The sequence below is a fragment of the Buteo buteo genome, chromosome 17 (genome assembly GCF_964188355.1).
Source record: "Buteo buteo chromosome 17, bButBut1.hap1.1, whole genome shotgun sequence".
In the NCBI taxonomy this organism is placed as follows: Eukaryota; Metazoa; Chordata; class Aves; order Accipitriformes; family Accipitridae; genus Buteo; species Buteo buteo.
In genome coordinates this window covers 3,878,636-3,900,330 of record NC_134187.1, presented here as the reverse complement: position 1 = coordinate 3,900,330, position 21,695 = coordinate 3,878,636, and the positions used below count along the sequence as shown (strand labels likewise).

At 50.0% G+C, this 21,695-nt stretch overlaps 7 non-coding genes across 7 annotated transcripts; 4 read left to right on the top strand and 3 right to left on the bottom strand.

Moving 5' to 3' along the window:
* Positions 1–1,808: 1,808 nt before the first annotated feature.
* TRNAW-CCA (transfer RNA tryptophan (anticodon CCA)) lies at positions 1,809–1,880 on the bottom strand. The gene has a single exon. It is a non-coding gene; the product is annotated as a tRNA-Trp (tRNA).
* Positions 1,881–2,552: 672 nt separating this feature from the next.
* On the top strand, positions 2,553–2,624 carry TRNAW-CCA (transfer RNA tryptophan (anticodon CCA)). Its single transcript has one exon. It is a non-coding gene; the product is annotated as a tRNA-Trp (tRNA).
* Positions 2,625–3,559: 935 nt separating this feature from the next.
* On the top strand, positions 3,560–3,632 carry TRNAR-ACG (transfer RNA arginine (anticodon ACG)). Its single transcript has one exon. It is a non-coding gene; the product is annotated as a tRNA-Arg (tRNA).
* Positions 3,633–4,871: 1,239 nt separating this feature from the next.
* On the top strand, positions 4,872–4,944 carry TRNAR-ACG (transfer RNA arginine (anticodon ACG)). Its single transcript has one exon. It is a non-coding gene; the product is annotated as a tRNA-Arg (tRNA).
* Positions 4,945–5,874: 930 nt separating this feature from the next.
* TRNAR-ACG (transfer RNA arginine (anticodon ACG)) lies at positions 5,875–5,947 on the top strand. The gene has a single exon. It is a non-coding gene; the product is annotated as a tRNA-Arg (tRNA).
* A 905-nt stretch (positions 5,948–6,852) lies between these two features.
* Positions 6,853–6,925, bottom strand: TRNAR-ACG (transfer RNA arginine (anticodon ACG)). The gene has a single exon. It is a non-coding gene; the product is annotated as a tRNA-Arg (tRNA).
* A 916-nt stretch (positions 6,926–7,841) lies between these two features.
* On the bottom strand, positions 7,842–7,913 carry TRNAW-CCA (transfer RNA tryptophan (anticodon CCA)). The gene has a single exon. It is a non-coding gene; the product is annotated as a tRNA-Trp (tRNA).
* Between the last annotated feature and the right edge of the window lie 13,782 nt (positions 7,914–21,695).

Sequence of the window (21,695 nt, the reverse complement as noted above, 5' to 3'; positions counted from 1 at the left end):
CCAGTGAAATCCTCAGCTCGCTCAACCCACCGGTGATGCACCAGGAATTTTGGGACATGGGAGAGGGGCCCTTAGGTCTACGTTCCTCAGATAAGTGAGAATGAGAGTCACGGAAGGACCTACACTTAGTTTTTTTGGCACAGGGCTAGGAACAGTGGAAGCACCCTGAGGACCTTGCCCTCCTTGGTTCATCAGATTCTTCTGCCTTCTGTCTGTGGCTGTGATCCCCAGGCAACGTCAGGCTTAGGGCATCCCCAGGGCTCTCTAGAGCTGATGCCCAGCTGTGGGATGGTCTGAGCTCAGGGGTTGTCTATTTTCCCCTCTGTCCCCACTCCCAAAGACACTTGTAGATGGTGCCAGGCAAGCTATAGGCAGAAAGGGGGTCTTCCAGGGCTGGGTGGTCAGCCTGCATCTGGTAGATTAAGCTCCTTGCACTTTCAGGACAGCAGCATTGCCAAAGCCCATGTGCAATCCCATCACCCATGAATCCACGGAAATTACCTTTTTGAGACACTCCATCTACCAGATACCCTGAACTGATCTTCCTCATTTGCTAAATAGCTACATGAGCTTCTGGAGATGTTAGTCTAGTACTATGTTCAGATATCACCATTCAGCTGTTGTCTAAAACATCAGGAACACCTGAGTTCCTTGGAGGTGCAAGCTCAAGGCTGCCTTGTTAGGCGAGTCCAACACTTGCGTTGTTCTCACAGACTGTTGGTCAATGCCCTCCTCTGTGTGCAGGATGCAGAACTGTAGGACTTTGCTTCCTGCTAAATGCTCGATCCTGGCACAGGAGCAGCAGCCTGAACCTGCTGTGGGAGGGTGCACCCCTGGTGTGGGTACAGCAGGAGAAATTTTTTTTTCCCCCTACTCTTTTCTTGCCTTTCTCATCGCCGTATTGTCTCTTTTCATTACGTATCCTGTTTAAGTCTTTTAAAATTCACCTTCAACGAGCCCTTAAAAAGTTCAACTACATCTAATGAACCATAACTAATAGAAGGTCATTCCCATAGCTCTGAGTCTCCCTGTTTTCCAGCCCTCCATCCCCTCTGTCCATCTCACCAAGAAATGCATGGGGAGCCAGGAAGAGAGTAAGTAGAGAGATAAAGACCCTCATGACTAGTCCTGACAGCTTGGATTCAGTTGCCCACAGCCAGGTGTTTCAACAGAATCAACAAAAAGACACTGACACAGTAAAACAAGTCCAGTGAAAGCCACCAAGGTGATGGGGGACTTGAGATATGGAAAGAATTGGGTTTATTCAACCTGAAGAAGAATATGCAAAGGGATCTTATCCCAGCTTTCCATCACCTAACAGCAGGTTATAGATGGTCCTAGACTTTTCTCAGAGTGCACAGTGATTAGATGGGAGGCAAAAACCACAAACAGCAACAAGAGAACATATTGCCATGGGGTGCCAGCCTTACAAGGGCCAGTGCTGCAATGGAAAATGTGCCCTGCTAAAGAATAGGAGACTGCAGGCTGGGGCTTTTGTAGAAGTCCTCATTTGGAGTCAGATGCCCTTGCCCTTCTGGAGGGAGATTTGGACGAGAAGAAGCGGTACCCAGATGTGGAGCCACAGATGGGATGGCAACTAATCCTATCTCCTTTGTAGACATAGGACGAGGGAAGGCTGAAGCTATCCAGATACTTCCCAACACTGGTCCAGCAAGGAAAGACCACTCTGCCGTGGCTCATTTACTGCCCTTCGCCAGGGCTGTGGGGTACAGAGTGGGAAGGCAAAAACAACGGCCCACGAGATGCCCATCTCACAGGGCTCCCCCGTGGCGGTGGGACATCTTTCCTGACCCCGGTGTGATTTGAACACACAGCCTTCTGATCTGGAGTCAGACGCGCTACCATTGCGCCACGAGGTCAGGGCTGAGAGATGCTCTGCCCGAATGTCATCCTGGATTTTGCGGCCATGGGCTGTTCCCTGAGGGCAGGCGGCTTTCGATTCACCGGACAGAGGAGTGGGAGCATCTTTGCCAGTCGCCTTGCTAAGCCTGCAAGGAGGGCTCTAAACGAGGTACTTCAGAGGAAGAAGGCCAAAGCATGACCGTCACCCAGAGCAGCCCTGCAGGGCCTCTCCCAGCAGAAACAGGCTCCTGAGCGTGGTGTCTCCAGAGGGGCAGGAGGGATGGTGGCCCACCAGCTCCCTGGGGAGAGACCCCCATTCACCTGGCAGACGCCCAGCACCCACCTCAAGCCCCGGCGCGGGAGGGACCCTCACGCCATTTGCACAGCCTGGCTGGGGTCACCTTCCCCCCAGGAGGAGAGTGGAGTGGGCTTTGACTTCAGCTGCCCCCACGTACCCTGGACCCGTGCTGGTCACTCCGTGCCTCTGCCCCACTCCTCCGCGGGCTTTCACCCTCCGGCCGGGTCACCGGGCTGGGGGCACGACTTGGCCGACCTCTGTTGAAGGGCTGACCCTGCCTTCTCTACCCCCATAGCCCCTTTCTTGGGGTTCCTGGAGCCCCCGGCTGCCCCCCCCGCCGCAGACCTCCTCCCTCCCACACCAGGACCACCGACCACCGCCCTTCACACCCGACCTCGTGGCGCAAGGGCAGCGCGTCTGACTCCAGATCAGAAGGTTGTGTGTTCGAATCACACCGGGGTCAGCCCCCACGCACCCCTCCACGCTCACTCTGCTTTTCTCGGCGGCTCCGCAGGGCACCGGACAACAGCTACACGGGGGCACCTTCAGCGGGGAACACCATGCCCACACCTTGCCTCTCGGACAGCCCGTGCTGGCTGCACCTCATGGAGCCTCACCAAAGCACCTGCCAGGGCTTGGGCTCCGCTACGCGGGGGGGGACTCATCAGCGGGACGAAGGAGCTGAACCCTTCCTCACAAAACTCCAACAAGAGTCGTAACCGCGTGCCCACTCACTCCCTCCGCGGGGACCTGCGCTTTTCCTCAGGCAGTGTTTCCCCAGAAGGGTAACGTGAGGACTTCTGGAGGGGAGCCGGGGCAATTACTCAACGACACCTCATGGCCATAGGGACAGGTTTCCCAAGAACAACAGGACAAGTCTTTTCTGGAAGAGTCAGGAGCATCTGGGGAGCTCTCGTCTGCTCAGCCTCACCCACCTGAGAGCCCACAAGAAGGCGATGGAACAAATACTCCCGAAAGCCATGCCCAAATGAAGGAAGGCTGTGACGATGACTGCAGGCAGAGACCGTGGATCTACCAAGGGCAGACCGCTCTTGGCCGGCGCGACAGGTTTCTTTGCGGAGATGACTTCCTCGGTGTTCAAGAGGACACCAGGGAGCATCGCTCATCCGGGCTTTGCTTTGCCCTCTGACAGGGTCTCCCAGACCGCAGCAGGACGCGGAGACGGAGCGCCTGAGCCGAATCACAAGGCGAAGCAAAGGGGCTGGAGCAGGGGGCCGGGGGGGTGGCTTGCGGTCAGCGCTCGGCGGCCCGGCTGCCGTTCCTCGCTGCTTGAGGTCGCGTTGGGTGGTGTTTGGTGTGTTGGTGCTGAGCCCAGAGGGTGTTCTGCAGAACGAAGGGGGGAGCAGCCTGCGGGGGCACAGGGGTGGCCAGGGGCCGGGGCCAGTGGCGCAATGGACAACGCGCCTGACTACGGATCAGGAGACTGCAGGTTCGACTCCTGCCTGGCTCGACACTTTTAGCCTGGACGCGGCTGCTCCTGCTCCCTTCGCCAGGGCCTTCCTCCTCCTCACCATCATCCGTCCTCCCAGCCCTTCTGCAGGGCAAAAGTGCTGGAGTGGGCTTTTGCCCTGTAAAGAGTTCCTCCAGACCTGGCGATGAACTGGGCACCTTGTCTCATCACTCTGCTCAGTACCGACATCCCTCTATTCCCACTGCTTACTTATGTTCCAAACTGGGAATAATGGACACAGTGCTGGGGCACCCAGTATAAGGGCATTGATAAGCTGGAACAAGTCCAGCGGAGGGCCACCAAAATGGCCTGCTGTTGGTCCCATGGCTTCTCCTCACGCTCGCTGTGTGAGGAGAAGCCATGGGAACTGGATGTATTTGGCCTGGGGAAGTGGAGGTTTCGATATCAGGGCAGTACATCTGACTCCAGATCAGGAGGTGGTGTGGTTGAATCGCAGGGTGAAGGTTCCTCATGTCTGCAGGGTGCTGCTGGGGTGCTTCCTCCCCATGTGTCAGGACTTTAATTTTGTTCTCTTTAAGGTTCATGAAGTTCCTATCAACCCATTTCTCCTGCCTCACAAAGTGCCTCTGAAGAGCAATCCTGCCCTCCAGTGTACCAGCCTCTGCTCCCAATTTGATGTCATCCAGAAACTTGCTGAATGTGCACCCCATCCTATCATGCAGGTTGTTAATGAAGACATTTAAGAGTGTCAGTATCGGTGTCAACACCTGCAAACTCCCTTACTAACAGGACACTTGCTGCGTTTCCAGCTGGTGATCCCAACACTGGGTCTGGTGGTCCAACCAGTGGACCAGGAGTGGCCTAGAGAACTAGGTTTCTAGAATATGGAGAAGAAGAGGTCAAGGAAGGATTATAATCTTGTTTTACGCTGTGTGTGCCTACAGAGAAAGTGGAGCCAGGCTTTTCTTGCGGGCATAGAGGATGGAGCTCAACAAAACCAAATTACATCACAAAAAATCTCTATTAGATGACAGGAAAAAAATTTCAGGCATCAGACATCACATATTAGAACAGGGTCACAGAGAGGTTTTGGAGTTCCCATCCTTGGAGACATTCAAAGCTCGACTAACTAAATGACCTAATGTCAAAGACTTTTGTGTTCTGAGCAGGGGATTAGAACATCTGCTTTGTAGCGATCTCATAAAATCCTATTTTTTCGATACTTAACTAAATCCTCTTTACACCCTCCCCTGCTCCCCCCGGAGCTCTGGGAGGCCGGGGCCAGTGGCGCAATGGACAACGCGCCTGACTACGGATCAGGAGATTGTAGGTTCGACTCCTGCCTGGCTCGCCATTTTCCTGCCCACAGCCTGGCCGTAGTACTGATGGTGACAGGGGACCTCTGTTCTCCATGGTGGCCTGCCTTTGCCTGGAGTTTCTCCCTTCTTGCTGGACTTTGGCAAAAAAATTTCACCACAAGGGTGGTAAATCACTGAAAGAGGGGCCCAGAGAGGCTGTGGACTTTCCATCTTTGGAGTTATTTGGAGTTCAAGCAGGCAAGACACTGATCTGAATGTCATAAGTTGAGGAGAAATTTAGACTAGAGACCTTCACGTGTAATTTCCAACCTGAATCACTCTATTATTCAATGGGAAGTTCCTGCTTCCATGTTCTTTTGCTGCTCCATCCCACGTTGGCAGACTCATGGGCTTGCCACCACCTCTGTGGTACCTTCACGCTGCATGTGGCTTGGACAAGGAAGGTCAAAGTTGCCCATGTACTGGCTAGCCCAGACCAATTGGCCATCAAACAAGATCTTCTACCCACAGCTCACCTGCTCTGCCCTCTGCCATCAGGCAGGACTAAGCAGAGGACAAAACTGGTGGCCTTGGGCTGAGCTCAACCCTCAGCTGTGCACGACAGCTCCAGAGAGCCCTGGGCTGCTCCAAGCCCTGCCTTGGCTGGGAATTGTAGCCATACCTCCCATGGGGCAGGCAAGATGTCACCTCCAACCCACCAGAGCAGCTGAGGGGCTGCAGACCACCACCTGCCCTTGCTGCCTGGCCTCCTTGTGGGGGGGGACTCAGCACAGGGACCACTTCTCCTGGGTGGTAGGACCAGCGGGACCAATACTGACCTCTCTCCCATAGATGAATAGGGCAAGGCTGTCATGGATGGGGCAGGAGAGAGCTAGGTGGGGTCTTGCCACTTCCCTTTGACCACCAACACATCCAGGGGGTACAGAAAACGGGGGGGGGGCACCAGGAGTGACCAGGGGCCGGGGCCAGTGGCGCAATGGACAACGCGCCTGACTACGGATCAGGAGACTGCAGGTTCGACTCCTGCCTGGCTCGCCCTGAAACTGTCTGGTTGTCGTGGAGGTGACAAGGGACAGCTGTCTTCATGAGGTCCTTCCCCTTCCAGGCTTTTGGTCCATCTGTCTGGCATCAGCATCGCAGAAACGTCGTTTTGCGACACGCTACCTCAAAGCTGCCACCTGCTTCAAGAGCCAGAGCTCCTCAAGTCCTCTTTGGCCTGGCCTGATGACTTACTTAGACTTAGACTACCGGGCAGCAAGACTGCCCCTGAGGTCTCTGAGTGTGTGTTTTATTCAAAAGCCCTGGGCCGATGTCCTCTCTGTCTTCCTGAGCACCACTGAGTGAAAGCTGCCTGAAGCCTCACTACTAGCGGTGGGTAAGGGGTGGGTGGAAAATGGTCTGGGATATTGGCTTGAAGGGTTGTGGTCAGGGGCTGGAAGGGCAAATGGTGGTTAATTGCTCCTAGCGCTCCTCAGGGGTTCAAGCTGACACTGATGCTATTGGACACCTTCGTTGACATACTCACCAACAGGATAGGATGAAACCTATCGTGTTCATGGAATTTTCACAGATGACACCAGTGGGGAGGGAAGCAGCTGACACTGGTAGGGTCGGCTCATTCAGAGTGACCTGGACAGGGAGAAAGGAGTTCAGCAAAGGCAAACAGCGCCCTGGGCTATCTGGGATGGGATAACCTCACGCAGCACTACAGACTGGGGGCGACTGTCGAGAAAACAGCTGTGCAGAAAAGGGCAGAGAAAGTCCCGGAGAACAACAACTTAAACAAGAGTCAGCAGTATACCCTTGCACCCACGAAGGCCAACTGCAAGGACATAGCCGCCAGCTCAAGAGGAGGGATTATTGCCATGGACGGATGATGGTGAGGAGGAGGAAGGCCCTGGCGAAGGGAGCAGGAGCAGCCGCGTCCAGGCTAAAAGTGTCGAGCCAGGCAGGAGTCGAACCTGCAGTCTCCTGATCCGTAGTCAGGCGCGTTGTCCATTGCGCCACTGGCCCCGGCCCCTGGCCACCCCTGTGCCCCCGCAGGCTGCTCCCCCCTTCGTTCCGCAGAACACCCTCTGGGCTCAGCACCAACACACCAAACACCACCCAACGCGACCTCAAGCAGCGAGGAACGGCAGCCGGGCCGCCGAGCGCTGACCGCAAGCCACCCCCCCGGCCCCCTGCTCCAGCCCCTTTGCTTCGCCTTGTGATTCGGCTCAGGCGCTCCGTCTCCGCGTCCTGCTGCGGTCTGGGAGACCCTGTCAGAGGGCAAAGCAAAGCCCGGATGAGCGATGCTCCCTGGTGTCCTCTTGAACACCGAGGAAGTCATCTCCGCAAAGAAACCTGTCGCGCCGGCCAAGAGCGGTCTGCCCTTGGTAGATCCACGGTCTCTGCCTGCAGTCATCGTCACAGCCTTCCTTCATTTGGGCACGGCTTTCGGGAGTATTTGTTCCATCGCCTTCTTGTGGGCTCTCAGGTGGGTGAGGCTGAGCAGATGAGAGCTCCCCAGAAAAGACTTGTCCTGTTGTTCTTGGGAAACCTGTCCCTATGGCCATGGGGTGTCGTTGAGTAATTGCCCCGGCTCCCCTCCAGAAGTCCTCACGTTACCCTTCTGGGGAAACACTGCCTGAGGAAAAGCGCAGGTCCCCGCGGAGGGAGTGAGTGGGCATGCGGTTACGACTCTTGTTGGAGTTTTGTGAGGAAGGGTTCAGCTCCTTCGTCCCGCTGATGAGTCCCCCCCCACGTAGCGGAGGCCAAGCCCTGGCAGGTGCTTTGGTGAGGCTCCATGAGGTGCAGCCAGCACGGGCTGTCCGAGAGGCAAGGTGTGGGCATGGTGTTCCCCGCCGAAGGTGCCCCCGTGTAGTTGCTGTGCGGTGCCCTGCGGAGCCGCCGAGAAAAGCAGAGTGAGCGTGGAGGGGTGCGTGGGGGCTGACCCCGGTGTGATTCGAACACACAACCTTCTGATCTGGAGTCAGACGCGCTGCCCTTGCGCCACGAGGTCGGGTGGGAAGGGCGGTGGTCGGTGGTCGCGGTGGGCAGGGAGGAGGTCTGCGGCGGGGGGGGCAGGCGGGGGTGGCCAAGGACTGGCTGGAGAAAGGAGTCCACGCTGGGAGATAAAAGTGCAGAGTGGGACGGGGTGTTCTGCGGGGCCAGGAGTCACCCAGGTGCACGCACCCACAGGCAGCGGTGGGCGGTGGGAAGAGCAGACAGCCCGTGGGCTCAGCCCAGTCGCCGATGGACACTACGGCTCCTGGTGCAGGGAACCAAGCGCTGGTTTAGCTGGGAACGGCAGCTCGACCTTCTGCAAGGAAGGCAAGAGATCTCACCAGTGCGGGAAAGTTCACCACCAGTTCTGGCTGCCTTTCCCCATGGTGGTTACTACAAGGTTGTCACGGAAAAGGTGTCAGAGAGGAGACGAAACTTTCCTTCTTCCTCTCCAACTCCATGCCCACCGCAGCATGCTGGAGGAAGTCTGCTGGGTGCCAGGCTGCTTGGGGCAGGGACGTGGTGGGGGCACCACACGGGCAGGGGGCTGGGGCCAGTGGTGCAATGGACAATGCACCAGGAGACGGCAGGGTTGAGTCCTGCCTGACTCGACCTAATCCTGCCCACAGCCTGGCCATGGTGGAGGTGATGGGAATCAGGCTGCCCTGGTGTCCTTCTGGGAGCGGTGGGTAACCAACCTTGGGTATTGCCCTGGCTCTGGCTTATTCCCTTGCCTTGTCATGTATTCTGCCAGCAATAAGACATTTTTCTAACAGAAATCCATCAGGCATTTTTCTCAAAACCAGCTGTTGTTACACCTTGTTCATCAATGTCCCATTTTATCTGGACCTCCTGCAGGACTGGATAGAAGCAGGGTGGCTGCGCCTCCATCTGTCCCATTCCCTTTCTCTTTCAGAGCATGTTTTTTTCTGCTCAACCCATCTTTCCTTTCCTCCACCTCCATTTCAGCCCACATTGTTCCTCACTGCTCTACCTTCTGCCTAGTGTCACAAATTCTGACATATTTGCACTCAGTTCCTGCTTGCCCCAGAGGTCATGTTAAAAATCTCAGAGGTCTGACACTGTTACTAATACATCTTTCTTTTTAAAGAAAACAAACTGTTTAAGTGTACAAGTTTGTGGTGCAAAGCAGAATTTAGTGTTGTTATTAAGAATGATCCATTTCAGAAAAATCCTTGAGAAATGAGGACAAAAACTGAGAAAATGGTTTATTAATGCAAATGAAAATTACAGCACCCAAATGAGGAATGGCATAATTGATAGTTTAATGGATGCATTTATTTTCTGCAGTGGATATAGTTATCTAGCAGTTTGCTTGAACTACATAGCCAATGAGCTGCTTGTCCACTATCTGTATGTACTGTCTACAAACATAAGATGTACGATATTCATTTGGAGGGAAAGACCACTGCTGAACTTTATTAGATTTCTATTTGTGGATAATTGTTTGGGAGCAAGTCACATCACTCTCACCTGGGCTAGTGGTAGCATACTTTTCTACGTGGAAACGTTCTTCTTTTGTGAAAAAAGGAATCTTGGCAGAAGACTCTCTGAAATCCTGCATTTTCAAGCTTTTAAAAATGAGTTTTATTTAAAAAAAAACAAAAAACAACACAAACAAAAAAACCCACCCTGGTATCATGTGTTTACTGCTGTCTGACTGTACCAGTCAGCATTGATTAGCAAGGCATGAAGCACTAGGGGAAGGTCTCCTGGGTGGGATGCTGCTTTAGAAACTTGGATGTGTCTACAAGGAAGATGCCTGCCTGTGCACTAGGCAGCAGCGCTCCCATTCTTACCACGGTTACAAAGTTTTTTAAAGTTATGCAAGTGATATAAAATCACATGAAGTTAGAAAAAAGTTAACTTTATAGCGACACACTTCTCCTGGATGTGCGCAACTCACTCCAGTCCCTAAAATTCGATGCCTGAAACCAAACCCCATCCCTGCTCCTCAAACGTATTAATAACTGTCCCGCGTTCCCTCTGTGAGTTATCCCTGCTGATGATGGAGCACAGAGGCAGTCACCTACCTGTCCATCACCAGAAGGACCTTGCTGTCCCTTCCTCCTCCAGCCTGTCTCCCCGCGAGAGGGAGCCATGAACCAGCCCATGGGCTCCACAACCTGCGAAGCCAGCCTGGAGATGCGTTTTGCTCAGCGAAGGACCCTCCATCCCTAGGCCAGGCTGAAAATTCAGCTTGTTTCCTTCCTGGAAATACAGTTCTTTCTCCACAGCCCCCACCATCCCTTTTTTTTTTTTTTGGCTATTCGGTCCCACTGGTCTCTTTTAGACTTTCCCCCCACCAGCCCACAGTTTTGTAGAATTACAGCCTCGGATGTGACCACGGGGAACTTCGCCTTCTGCCTGCTCCCCTCCGACCACCTCCCAGTGACACCTCTCCTCGTCTCTCCCACTCTGGTACTGGCTTAATTTCCAACTGCATGACATAATGGGAGAGATTCAGCCGCCTAAATTCAGGTATCTAGTGTTGTCTCGTGGGATATGCTGCCTGGTCTCTATTTGCCCCTTCAGAAACATTGAGTATCCCACAGATCTCTGTCCCTTGCAAATATCTTGGATGTTCTACCACATCTATAGTGATATTATGTTCAGGCAACTGAATCCTGCCTGAGGGTGGGAGTCAGCTCAAAAATTTGGCCATTTAAAGTAGGTGTCTCCGCACAGGTAAGTATTTGTGTGTTGGATAGTTGATACAGTACTAGGGACATAAAATGCCTTGAAGAGATGCAGGAGGTATTTCTGGATGCTTGGCTTTGCTGTGTTCATTTTTATTTTTAAGCAGAATATATCGGTGTCTGTATGAGATCAGTTTGATAGAATACGGAAATTTTCAAACTTCTCAGCAGAACACCCCGTTTTCCCCCCAATACACCTTTCCAATGCCTTACAATGTTATAAATAAGGTCAGGGTTTTCAGCTAGTTCAAGGAGCACTGCACCCCAACTACAATCAAATTCTGCTGATTTACATTGCCATAATGCAAATCGGTATAAGTTCTTGGAGGAAGCAGATGTTTCCCATAATTTTAGTGTCCGAGGTTACTTCAGAGCTGTCCCAGGCCCATTGACTGAAAATTTCAAAATGAAAGGGGAGTCCTCCCTTCTCATGCATACTCCCTTCCTCACGCTCTCAAAGGGATGGGAGTCCCAGGGAAAGATTCATGGTTTTTGGAATCGACAGATTCAGAAACAGGTCGACTTTTTGCAATTTAAAAAATAACTTTGCAGAATTAGAAAGCTGAGTTCCTGCTCGGGTCTGACAAAGTACAATGTTAGGTCCCGTCTGAGAGCTGAGATACTCCCCTTGGCTTCAGTGGGAACCTGAGCCAACTGAAGTTTTCTTGTCAAGGTCTTTGTTTTATCCATTTCCCTGGAGTTCCTGAAAATGGACACAAATAGCTCTCTGGCCACATGGCTGCCCAGAAGACTCAATGGCACCTGTAAATTTGAAATGAAAAGCTAACAAAGAAACCAGAAAGGCAGAGAACAATGCACACTGACTAAAGGCGAGGTTTATAGTGTTGATATCAAGGCCACTGGGTCAGAACAACATTAATAAATATCATGTATAGAAACAGGCTCAAGTGACTGTGGTTTCTTCTGCTCTGAAGGAGAACCCGTGCTGTCAGCTACCGTTTCACTATGACTGTTGGTAGCACAATTCAAACACCGTACAGACAGATCCTTATGAAAGCTGTGTCATCAATCTCACTTGTCCTCTGCCCTTTGTACACCTGCAAAACTGAGGGTGCTGCTCATGATATCTGCAAACGCTGATACTCTGTGCCTCATGTATGACCCTGCTGTATGTCCTGTGATGCAACACTGGTACCCAAGAGAAAGCAACAAGGGGTAATGGGCAACACATCCATAAAAATAGCAAATAATTTTATTTTGTTCTGTGAAAGGTGTTGTAAAGAAAAAAACCCAAACCATTTTGTTTGTCAAACAGTCCTTGAAAAACCAGAAAAGTGACAAATCATTTCCTCAGGACTCCTTGGAGCAGAGAGTGGACGACTACTCATTTCTAGTTTATGGGCATCCCTAAAGCATTTGAGGTATGGTATTGGTCAAGCCTCATACCCACGGGTGCCTGAAACATCACTAGATGTCTACCTTGTGGCCACAGAAATCCCCTACCCACTGCTGAAAACGGGAGCTCAGACGCCTAGATTATATTGAGACACCTATGACCAGGTGGCTGAAGCCCACCCCTGTTTTCTGAGCCATGCCCTGCACTTTTCTTCTTTAATGCAGAAGGAGCAGCAGGAGACATCACGAGAGACTTGCTCCAGAAGAGCCTGATGGCTAAGGCGACATCAAAAATTATCAGGAGAGAGTTATGGACCGAAGTCTGCCTGAGGACTATCCCAGGCCATTAGCCATCCCAGAGTAGACCCAGGACCCTTTCTTAATTAAGAAATAATAGTTTGATGCTTGTATGAAGTTTGCAACGATTTGGTCCCAAAGTTGTGAGGGGATCTGCAAACTCTTTGTAGATATTGTTTACATTTATTAAATAATTCTGGAGAGAAAATAGCATGGGTGATATTTCAGTTGGAGATGCTGACTGTTCCTCAGCTGTTTTCTGGATACAAAAGACAGGCTGGAGTTTGGTTCTTTCTGCTGCTTAACAGCCTGGATAAAACTAAGGCAGCACCACTTCATGAGGGGATTTCCAAAGACCCAACTCTTATTTCCTTTGTGTCTTACACCTGCACAGTGCAGAAAGTTTCATTTCAGTATGAACACAACTTTTCACATTAAGCGAAATAATTTTTTTTTCCAATGGCAATTTCAGAGCAGTAACATGGAGAAGTCCCAGTTCACTTAAGTCCAAATCAAAGCCCTTTCTGTTTTCCAGCTTGATGCATCACTCAGAAGTTCAGCTATGCATGCAACACAGGCTGTAGGTTAGGAAAAAACCTAAACCAGCTGGGTATCTAAATCCATACACATTCAGATACCTGAAACTAGATATCCAAGCATGAAAATTAGGGGTAGGCTTGCTCTTTACGAATAAATTTGGATTTTGTTATACAAAGGCAAGTTGTAGATGCAGCTTGCATTCACTGCAGCAATTCATACGGAAGAAAGACTTTTCAAGGCTGTTTCATACAACATTGCTGAATAAGAGGACATTATTATTTCTTTTGTCTGACAGCTCTGTAGCTAGGATATGTGAGACCTAGCTCCAGTTCTGTTTTTCCCTGGGGTCCTTAAAACCATTAGTGCTCCTTTTCAGACTAGCAAGTACTAAAGAAAAATGTTCATTTTACCTTCTTTACCCTGTTGTATGTGGTATTAAAAAAAATCATACATCTGCTGGAGTAGGGACAGTACCCTGGGTCTCCTGGCTTACACAGGGAGTCGTCTAACTGACACAGTGGTGTTTCAGAACAGGATTCCTTCCTACTAGAAGTGCTTGATTTTGTATCAAACCTTTTGATAATTGCATCACAAAGAAGGACATTACAAACAATTCTATAACCTTCTCTTTTTTTCTTTTTTCTTTTTTTTTTCTGCAAAATGGCAACAACCAGAAGTTCACAACTGAGAAGAACATTTAGGAATTGGCCCGGTTGCACAGACATAGAGACTAGAGCCATTTGAGAGGCCCTGTGACAATAAAAATATCGATGTCTGCCTGGGGCTGGCAGATATCATGCAGGAGCCATAGGGGATCTGCATCCTCATGGAGCAGCAGCCGGAGGCCAGATGGGATCCCTGAGGCATCTTTAATGACAACAGATGCTCTTAGCTCTGGACTCGGCCAGCTAAGTAAAACTATCTACAGTGCAGGTTTCTGCACATGTGTTGGCTCCTGAGGTCCCACTATAGCTAAACAGGTGATTTGAGTCCTAGAACCACTAATTAAACATCTCATTCCCATGCAGCCACATCCATTGTAGTTGCCTACATCTTGGTATCTGAGTGTGGCACGGTCCACCACCACTGAGCTTCAGTCAGTTGACCACACGTGAGTGTCCAGTGCCATTTTAAATGAGTTAGACCATACACATGGCCATCGATTTGCCCCTCTAGTCGTATGCAGATAGTCTCAGAGGTCTTGTGTCTTACCAGGTAGTCCTATGAGATTCTTTGGATACCCTAGGGCAGCCCACAGGAGTTATGCCTATATATTTGGGCAACTGAATTGAGTCCATAATATCAACCAACTAATATTTTCAGAAAGAAAGTTGGTTGTTTAGTTGGTTCAAAGTTTATTTTTCAATTAGGGAAATGATGCAAAAAAGTCATTTCTTTGCATGGATGAATGGAGACTGCAAACATTGCCGTAGCACCTTGGACCCTCTGCTATACCCAAAATCAGTGACAGTCTTCTGATATTCCCAGGTGCCTCCTCTCCCACCAAAACGATGGCTAATTTTCTCTGGGTGGCCCATTACCAACCACCCTGATCTTTGAAGTTACAAGTAACGATGCTCTCTGGGTGGGTCAGTATTGAGAAACAGCCTTCCCAGTGGCCGCGTAAGGAGATATAGGTACTTCTCGGCTTGCTTTTGTGACCCTCTGCCATTGTCCAGGTTTAGCCATGTGCAGCGGTCAAGCTGTACTCATCGCCTTCCGCACTCACCACTGCCAAGGTCCCCTGGAGAGCCAGGTCTGTTCCCACAGCCCTATAAATGCAAGAGTGCTCCCTCCTCCCCTGCTCAAAGGTTCTGGCGTCGTGGCCCTGTCTCCACGCTGCACCTGAGACCTTCCACCATGAAGCTCTTCTCCTGCCTCATGGCTCTTCTCCTTTTCCTCCTCCAGGCTGTTCCAGGTAAGGGGCACGACCCACGCTGGGGTCTGCCTGTGTAGGAGGTACGGCTAGCTTGTGCGGTGGTGCAGAATGTACTCCTCCGTGCTCTTCAGCTCCTTTTGTTAGAGCTGTTCCCTATTTCTCAGTCTAGAAGCAGAAGTGAAAAATTAACCTATGGTGAGCAGATGTCAAACCAGAACTTCCCCACAGAAGCCACTACTGGCTGTTGGTTCCATATGACTATTTGAAGTCTCTTTATGCCACTTTGTGGCACTACTGGAAGATGGTACCATGGAAATTATCTGCCTTTTCTTACCCCAGGGTCATATATTGTCTCCTTTGTGTGTGGTAGAAGAGTGGCAGAGGTGTTCCCTTGTATTACTTAAGTTGAACTACGCCAGTGAAGTTTACTTGAGCTCTCTGAATATGCTGGTTCCCCTTCCTCAGCCCTCCTGCTGCACTGACTCATGTACTGATTGTGATTTCAGCTTAGCTTTTCTTCATGCTTAATGAAACTCCCCATCTTGGACTAAGGCTTTCAGAGAAGGAAGGAACTGGGCAAACCGCTTGTCCCTGTTAACTGGGCCAGATCCCAGCTTTTGATTTTTTTTTTTAAGTCAGCCATAGGTACATCTCAGGGCATACAAGCAGCATGCTGTCCCTTGCATGACCAGCCTGCAGCATTGCAGTCCCAGAACTCAGAAGCATCCAAAGGCTGGGCTGTCCCTACCCACTACAACATGCATGCCCAGAGGGTGTTCAGAAACTTGCCATCAACAGCTACATTTTTCTCTAGTTTTACAAAGGCTTTCCTTGGAGTCCCGTGAGTTCCCATGAGGCTTCTCAAATCTTTTGGAAAAGCTGCCTTGGGCTTTGGGGGTATTTGTATCAGACCCCTGATTGGGGTCCGTGGGGTTTCAGCAGGAGGAAGACCATGAGAAATGGACTGATCCTGCAGCACAGCTGGGAATCCCATTCTTCCTGTAGGTCTCAGCTTACCCAAAGACACCTTACGTTGTGTTGGATACCACGGTTTCTGCTTCCATTCGAAATCCTGCCCAGAGCCATTTGCCGCTTTTGGAACTTGCTCTCGGCGTCAGAGAACCTGCTGCATAGGTATGTGTGGCACCCCTGCCCAGGCAGGCAATGTTGGAGAGGACATTACTAAAGCCAGAAAAACACACTCTTACTCTCTTTGTCTCCAAATGGCCTAAGCCATCTCCTCCCACCTACAAAGATGGACCTGTCTGTTCCTCCACTAACGTCAGCACGGAGCACAGGAACAGAATTGCCATTTTGGGCTGGCCAAATACCACGTAGCCCAACACCCTATCTCCAACAGAACAGATGCCAGGGGAAATAAAATAAAAATTGTGATCCACACAGAGTCTTCCTTCCTTGATATAACTTCCCATAATCATCTGCTGGGGGGCTGCTGACTGCATCCACACTGCTATGTTTAATAGGTGCCAGCTGACCTCTTCCCTGTAAATTTATCTAACCCTTTCTGGACTTGCTTATTTTTGGAGTTCCTCAACAGTCAAAGTATATCATTAATCAATATATGCTTTATAGCCAACTGTGCTAATCAGACCTAAGGTTCATCTGATGCAGCATCCTGTATCTGTCCATGGCCAGAAGTGGATGTTTCTATACAGTTATTCTCTGTGTTTAAAGGGACCATTAATGAACATCACAACCATATAATTACACTTCCTTATATATTGTCCTGGCTTTCATGAATTTGCAGCTCAGGATTTTTAGATTTAGGCATCTTTGTGTTTAAAAGTCTTTACTGGATTTTCCCCCCTATTAGGAATTCCTTGTTTGTTTTAAAACGTCTCCCCTCATAATTTTATTCAGTGCCACCTACTTCTGCATCCACCTTCTTCATACCTTTACAATATCCCTCTCTCAGTTGTTTCTTTTCCAAGTTGGTGGGTCACAAATTCCTCTTTTAACAGAAGTGCTCTGATGACCCCCATAGTCCATCTTTTTGTGTCTTTTGGAGACACAGTTACCAGAACTTCATGACACTTTCCATGTATGAGCTGGTTTAGATGGTGGTGTAATGTTTTCTGTTTTGACTTAAATCCTTTTCATTGCAGACACGACATCAAACTTCCATACTTGTCAAGACGAGGGGGGTCATTGTGTACCTCCAAAAATCAAATGTCTGCAAGAACAAGTGGGACTTTGCCCTCACAGAGAATGGAAGTGCTGCACCGAAGTGTAATGAAGACCTCACAGAACTGCAGAAAACCACAGAAATGCATGGACAAGTATACAGACAAGTTTTCTTTCTCATGTTGCAGAGAAGATGTCTGGTTTTCTCAACATGCAAAGTGTATATTTAACTAGGGGTGACATGTTTCTTTATGTTACAAAGGCAATAAATATTATATAAACATGTCTAATAGTCGTATATATATGGAAAGAGGCAGAATGTCTCTCTATTACACCCACACACAGAAATCCACAGAAACTTTGCTGTAATGTCCTTGGAAACCACATCCCCTTGTAACGCAAACTTTACCTCCCTCCCTTTTCTGTCTTCCTTTCTTCCTTCCTTCTTTCCCTTCCTAATAGAAGGAAAGATAATGTCTTTTCCTTCTATTAAAGTGATGGAAACAAGGACTGTCCAACTGGCATGGCCAGACCATGTCTACACTATTCAACTCCCATTCTCCAAAGCAGGGTGCCAGTCAACTGCTCTTCCCCATCCCTCTGTTTCTCCCAATAAACTGTACCCACTTGAGCACAGGTACTACCTATGGGAAGTCTTCATGTGTGACTGGGCAAATCTATCTAAAACCATTTTATGCAGTCTGTGCTTCCCTCTGTGGTAAGTCTGAATTTATTAACTGCAGAAGTTTCATTCAAAATGTAGATGAAAAAGTGTTTGCTTCTGAGTATCATCTCCGTGTGCTCAGCAACTCCCAGTCACGACTGCTGGCTTTCTAATTTCTCCAGTTGAAGGCTGAGTAGCTGTACGTCTTTGCAGAGGAACATGAGGAGGGGTAGCATTCACCTCCAAGCCATCTAAAAATGACCTTTGGAGCACAAGCCATGGCACCTTCCTTGGGTGGGAGGATTTCAAACCCTTCCCACACAGGACAGAAAGCCCCTTGCAGCAGCAAACTTCCATCATCCTGTATCTCAACAGCTGAGACATCCTTTCCTCTGGCCTGAACTAATGCAAACGGCTTGTTCACGTCCCCAGCACACACTTCAGAAAGGTCATTCTCTAAGCCAGTATTTTAACCAATCTCAGCCAGTCATCCTATGCTGCTCTTCTGAATGGCAGAGAGGAACAGATCCGCTGGCAAGGTCATTGCACTCATCCCTCACCCAGTATCTTGCCGTTGTTGCCCCTGTTTTCATAAAGAAACCTTTCTCCCCAGCCCAGCTACAAAATTGAGCATTAGCAGGCCCTGGAGTTAACACAACAGTGCATCTGCACTAACATGTTGGTCCATCCCTTGCTTTGCAGGGAGATGTTGGGCACTGGATTGTCTGTATTGCATTCATAATCATTCAAACCCCGTTTCCACTCTGGAATGAACCAACAGCGTGCTTGTGTGTGGAAACGCACACACAGAATCACAAGCTATGGGAAGGAGCCTGTCCACACCACTTGGCCCAGGGAACACAGAGAAGATGCTATTAACAGCGATAGTACTTACACATCCACAGCTGTACAGTGTATGTGCGGTGCACTGTAAATCCACAGCATGCATGTCCGTGGGAGAATGCAGTTTTGAAGATGGCCACACTTTAGGCAGGGGGATGGACTGTAGAAGTCCCCTCATATCTGATTTTTAACCGATTCTAACAAACTGCGGGTATGTGTGTGCTATCAGTGGGACAAGTCCCTTCTGGGAAAAGCCAATAATTATTTCAGAAAGGCAAAAAGCAAAGAGGTGAGGGGTTCATTTTTTGCAAGACTGCAATATGTCCTGGCCCTTCCATCCAAGCTCTTGTCCCATCATCCAGCCACAAAAGATGCCCAGATGTACACCATCTTTAGATCAAAAAGCACCTTCCAAACTCTCTTTCCAAGGATGACCTGATCCACACTGTCACGGGCCACAGGCAAGAAAGTTCTTTCAGTTCCAGGGTTGTTTCACTTCCCTGCATCCTCAGTGAACGGACCAGTATGTGGGGCAGCGTGCAGTGGGTCCTGACCTACCACGCACCTCCCAGTCTCAGAGACGGCAAGGAGCAGCCAGCAGTCCTACAACCCTTTCCAGAGAGGGGTCAGCTCACCCTCACACAAGGGAGATGAGGATACAGGACACAGCGATGTGTGGGATCAGCCAAGCTTTGTCATCAGTTATAAGGCATGAAGAGGATGAGGAGAGGGGAGCAGTGTTGCCTGGGAGGGGGCTACGGGGGAAAATCAAGCCCACACCCCTTTGCTGGAGGACAAATGCACTGAAAATGCAATGCATCAAAAAAATGGCCTGGGGAGAGGAGGTAGAAAAATACTCTTCTTTGCAAAATCTGAGCAGGGTCACCTGGAAATTATTATCAGACTGCAGCAGGCATATGACTCTGCTGTTCCGCCGAGATCGGTGTCTCTTCTCCCAGGTAACAAGCAATAGGACAAGAGGAAACAGCCTCAAGTTGTGCCAGGGGAGGTTTAGATTGGATATTAGGAAAAATTTCTTCACCAAAAGGGTTGTCAAGCACTGGAACAGGCTGCCCAGGGAAGTGGTGGAGTCACCATCCCTGGGGGTATTTAAAAGACGTGTAGATGTGGTGCTTAGGGACATGGTTTAGTGGTGGAGCTGGCAGTGTTAGGTTAACGGTTGGACTCAATGATCTTAAAGGTCTTTTACATCCTAAATGATTCTACGATTCTATGCTGGGCTTAGTGTCCTCCCTGTCACCATCTCTCACACAGAAATCCCCAATACCTACACACCTCAAGGGACATAAGTCAAGATTTTCATGCCTGCTGATCCAGGACAGCAAACTTTGACTCTATCAAGTGCATACGAACTACATTTTTTGAGGGGGAAGGGAATTTTTAACCTCGATCTTTCAACTATCCAGTTTAGGATGTATTCATACAAACAGTTATATTAACACAGCTGAAGGGACAGCAAACAGCAGGACCAGGCAGGGGCAGCAGCCAGGCAAGGGTAGCTGGAATATCACAGGCTGATTTTACAGCAAGAGCCGCGTTATCTGTCGCATAATTACCACCAAGTGGTGCATTGCTGAGCTAATCGGCTACCTCCTCCACCAGCGCTGTGTGCTCGTCAGGCTCAGGAATGAAGCCTCCCAAATTCCTCGGAAGCCAAAGCGGGAATGGCCTTTTTGGCAGGAAAAAGTCACACCCAGGTTTCAGCTGGAGAAAATAGTCACAGGAGCTCGGATAAAAAATGAACCACTCCTCGCCCGCACCCTTCTCCTCCCTGCAGCTCCTCAGGAGTCTTTCCTCGCAGGTTGCCACCCTCCCACCCATCAGCCCCTCGGGGACTTTGCTGGCTGCGGGTGAAGGGCAGAGGATCCCCCCGAGACTCTTTTTCCACCCAGCTGCCCGCAGCTGGCAACCTACCAGTCCGAAAATGCCAGCTGCCGGGGAGAGGAACTGGGGAAGCCGATAACCAGCGAACGTGAAGCAAGTCAACGCTGCTGGAGCCGCAGCACTGGGTCAGAACGACACGGAGGGTTTCTCAGCAGCAAAAGTTACTCCCGACACTGGAATATAATTAACTCCTGCCTACTCCCTCCCTCTTCCCGGATGCCATCCAGCATGCCAGCAGCACACAGAGGCTTCGGCAAAATCTCACGCTCGGCCCTGCTATTTTCCAGCAGAACTAAAGCAATGGGGATCCTTTGGTTCATTTTAATCTTCGTCTCCCTGACCAGTCACGGTAAGCCCAGGAAGGCCAAGGGTGGTAAACAGAGCTGTCTGGGAGCAGGAATAATATTTCCTTACTGTGTAATCAAATCAAAATATTTTGGGTACTGAGGGGGAAAGGTGCCCTCAGGTTTCTGGATGAGATAGCGGGTCAGACAGTTTGGCAAAATGCATGATTTAATCCCCTGGGATAATGCAAAAATGAGCAGGGAAGAAGCTGTGAAAATGAGGCACCTCACTGCCGTTCTAGGAGCAGACTGGTTGGAGAAGCCCCAGAGGAGATGTCCTGTGCTCTGGGAAAATGTTTCTGCCTTTTCTCAGGCTACAGTTACCTCCTTGGTAGGGCGAGGACAACCGCTCTGACCTCCCATGCGCGGCCTTTGGCAACGTCCTGAAAAAACAACCGCGTGATAAAATGTTCCTTGAGTGAGGTTGGCTCTGCAGCTCGGGTTTTTTAACACAGATGTCGGAAGCTGTCCTTTGGGACAGGGATCCCGGGTGTGCTCTTTGCAGCTGAGCATGCCCAGGATCCGTACACGGCTGCAGTGCTGGCTTGGCTGACCGGGCACATGGTGCCAGAGGAATCCCGATGCTTTTTATGCACCAACTTGCTGCTTCTTTGTACAGGAGATGCTCATGGACCAGACAGGTGTAACCACGAAGGGGGCTTGTGCCGAGTTGGAAACTGCGTTTCTGGTGAATATCTGGCTAGGTACTGCTTTGAACCCATCATTCTCTGTTGTAAAAGTTTATCACCCACTACTGCGAAGAGCTGAAGATTTCCAAAGGAGCAAACCGCAGCACGTGGAGAGCTGCAGGCTCCGCTAACAAGGAACGAGCTGCTGTTGGGAAGGAGATGTTGTGCCTTTCTATGACTGTTGCTCCCCTGGGAGAACATGGCTGTGGATTCTCTCCTGAACTTCTGAACACATTGCTTTTTGCTTTTGCTGTGACTTTCTAGGTAACACTGTGACAAGAAGAAATTGGAGCCACCCAGACTGTGTATTGCCCCTTTTGACATCTGGTTGTTACCTGTCACGCACAGGTGAGAAATCGCCTTTCTCCTTACCTGAAAGCAATAAACCTGAAATTTAACTGAACAGCAAGTGCCCT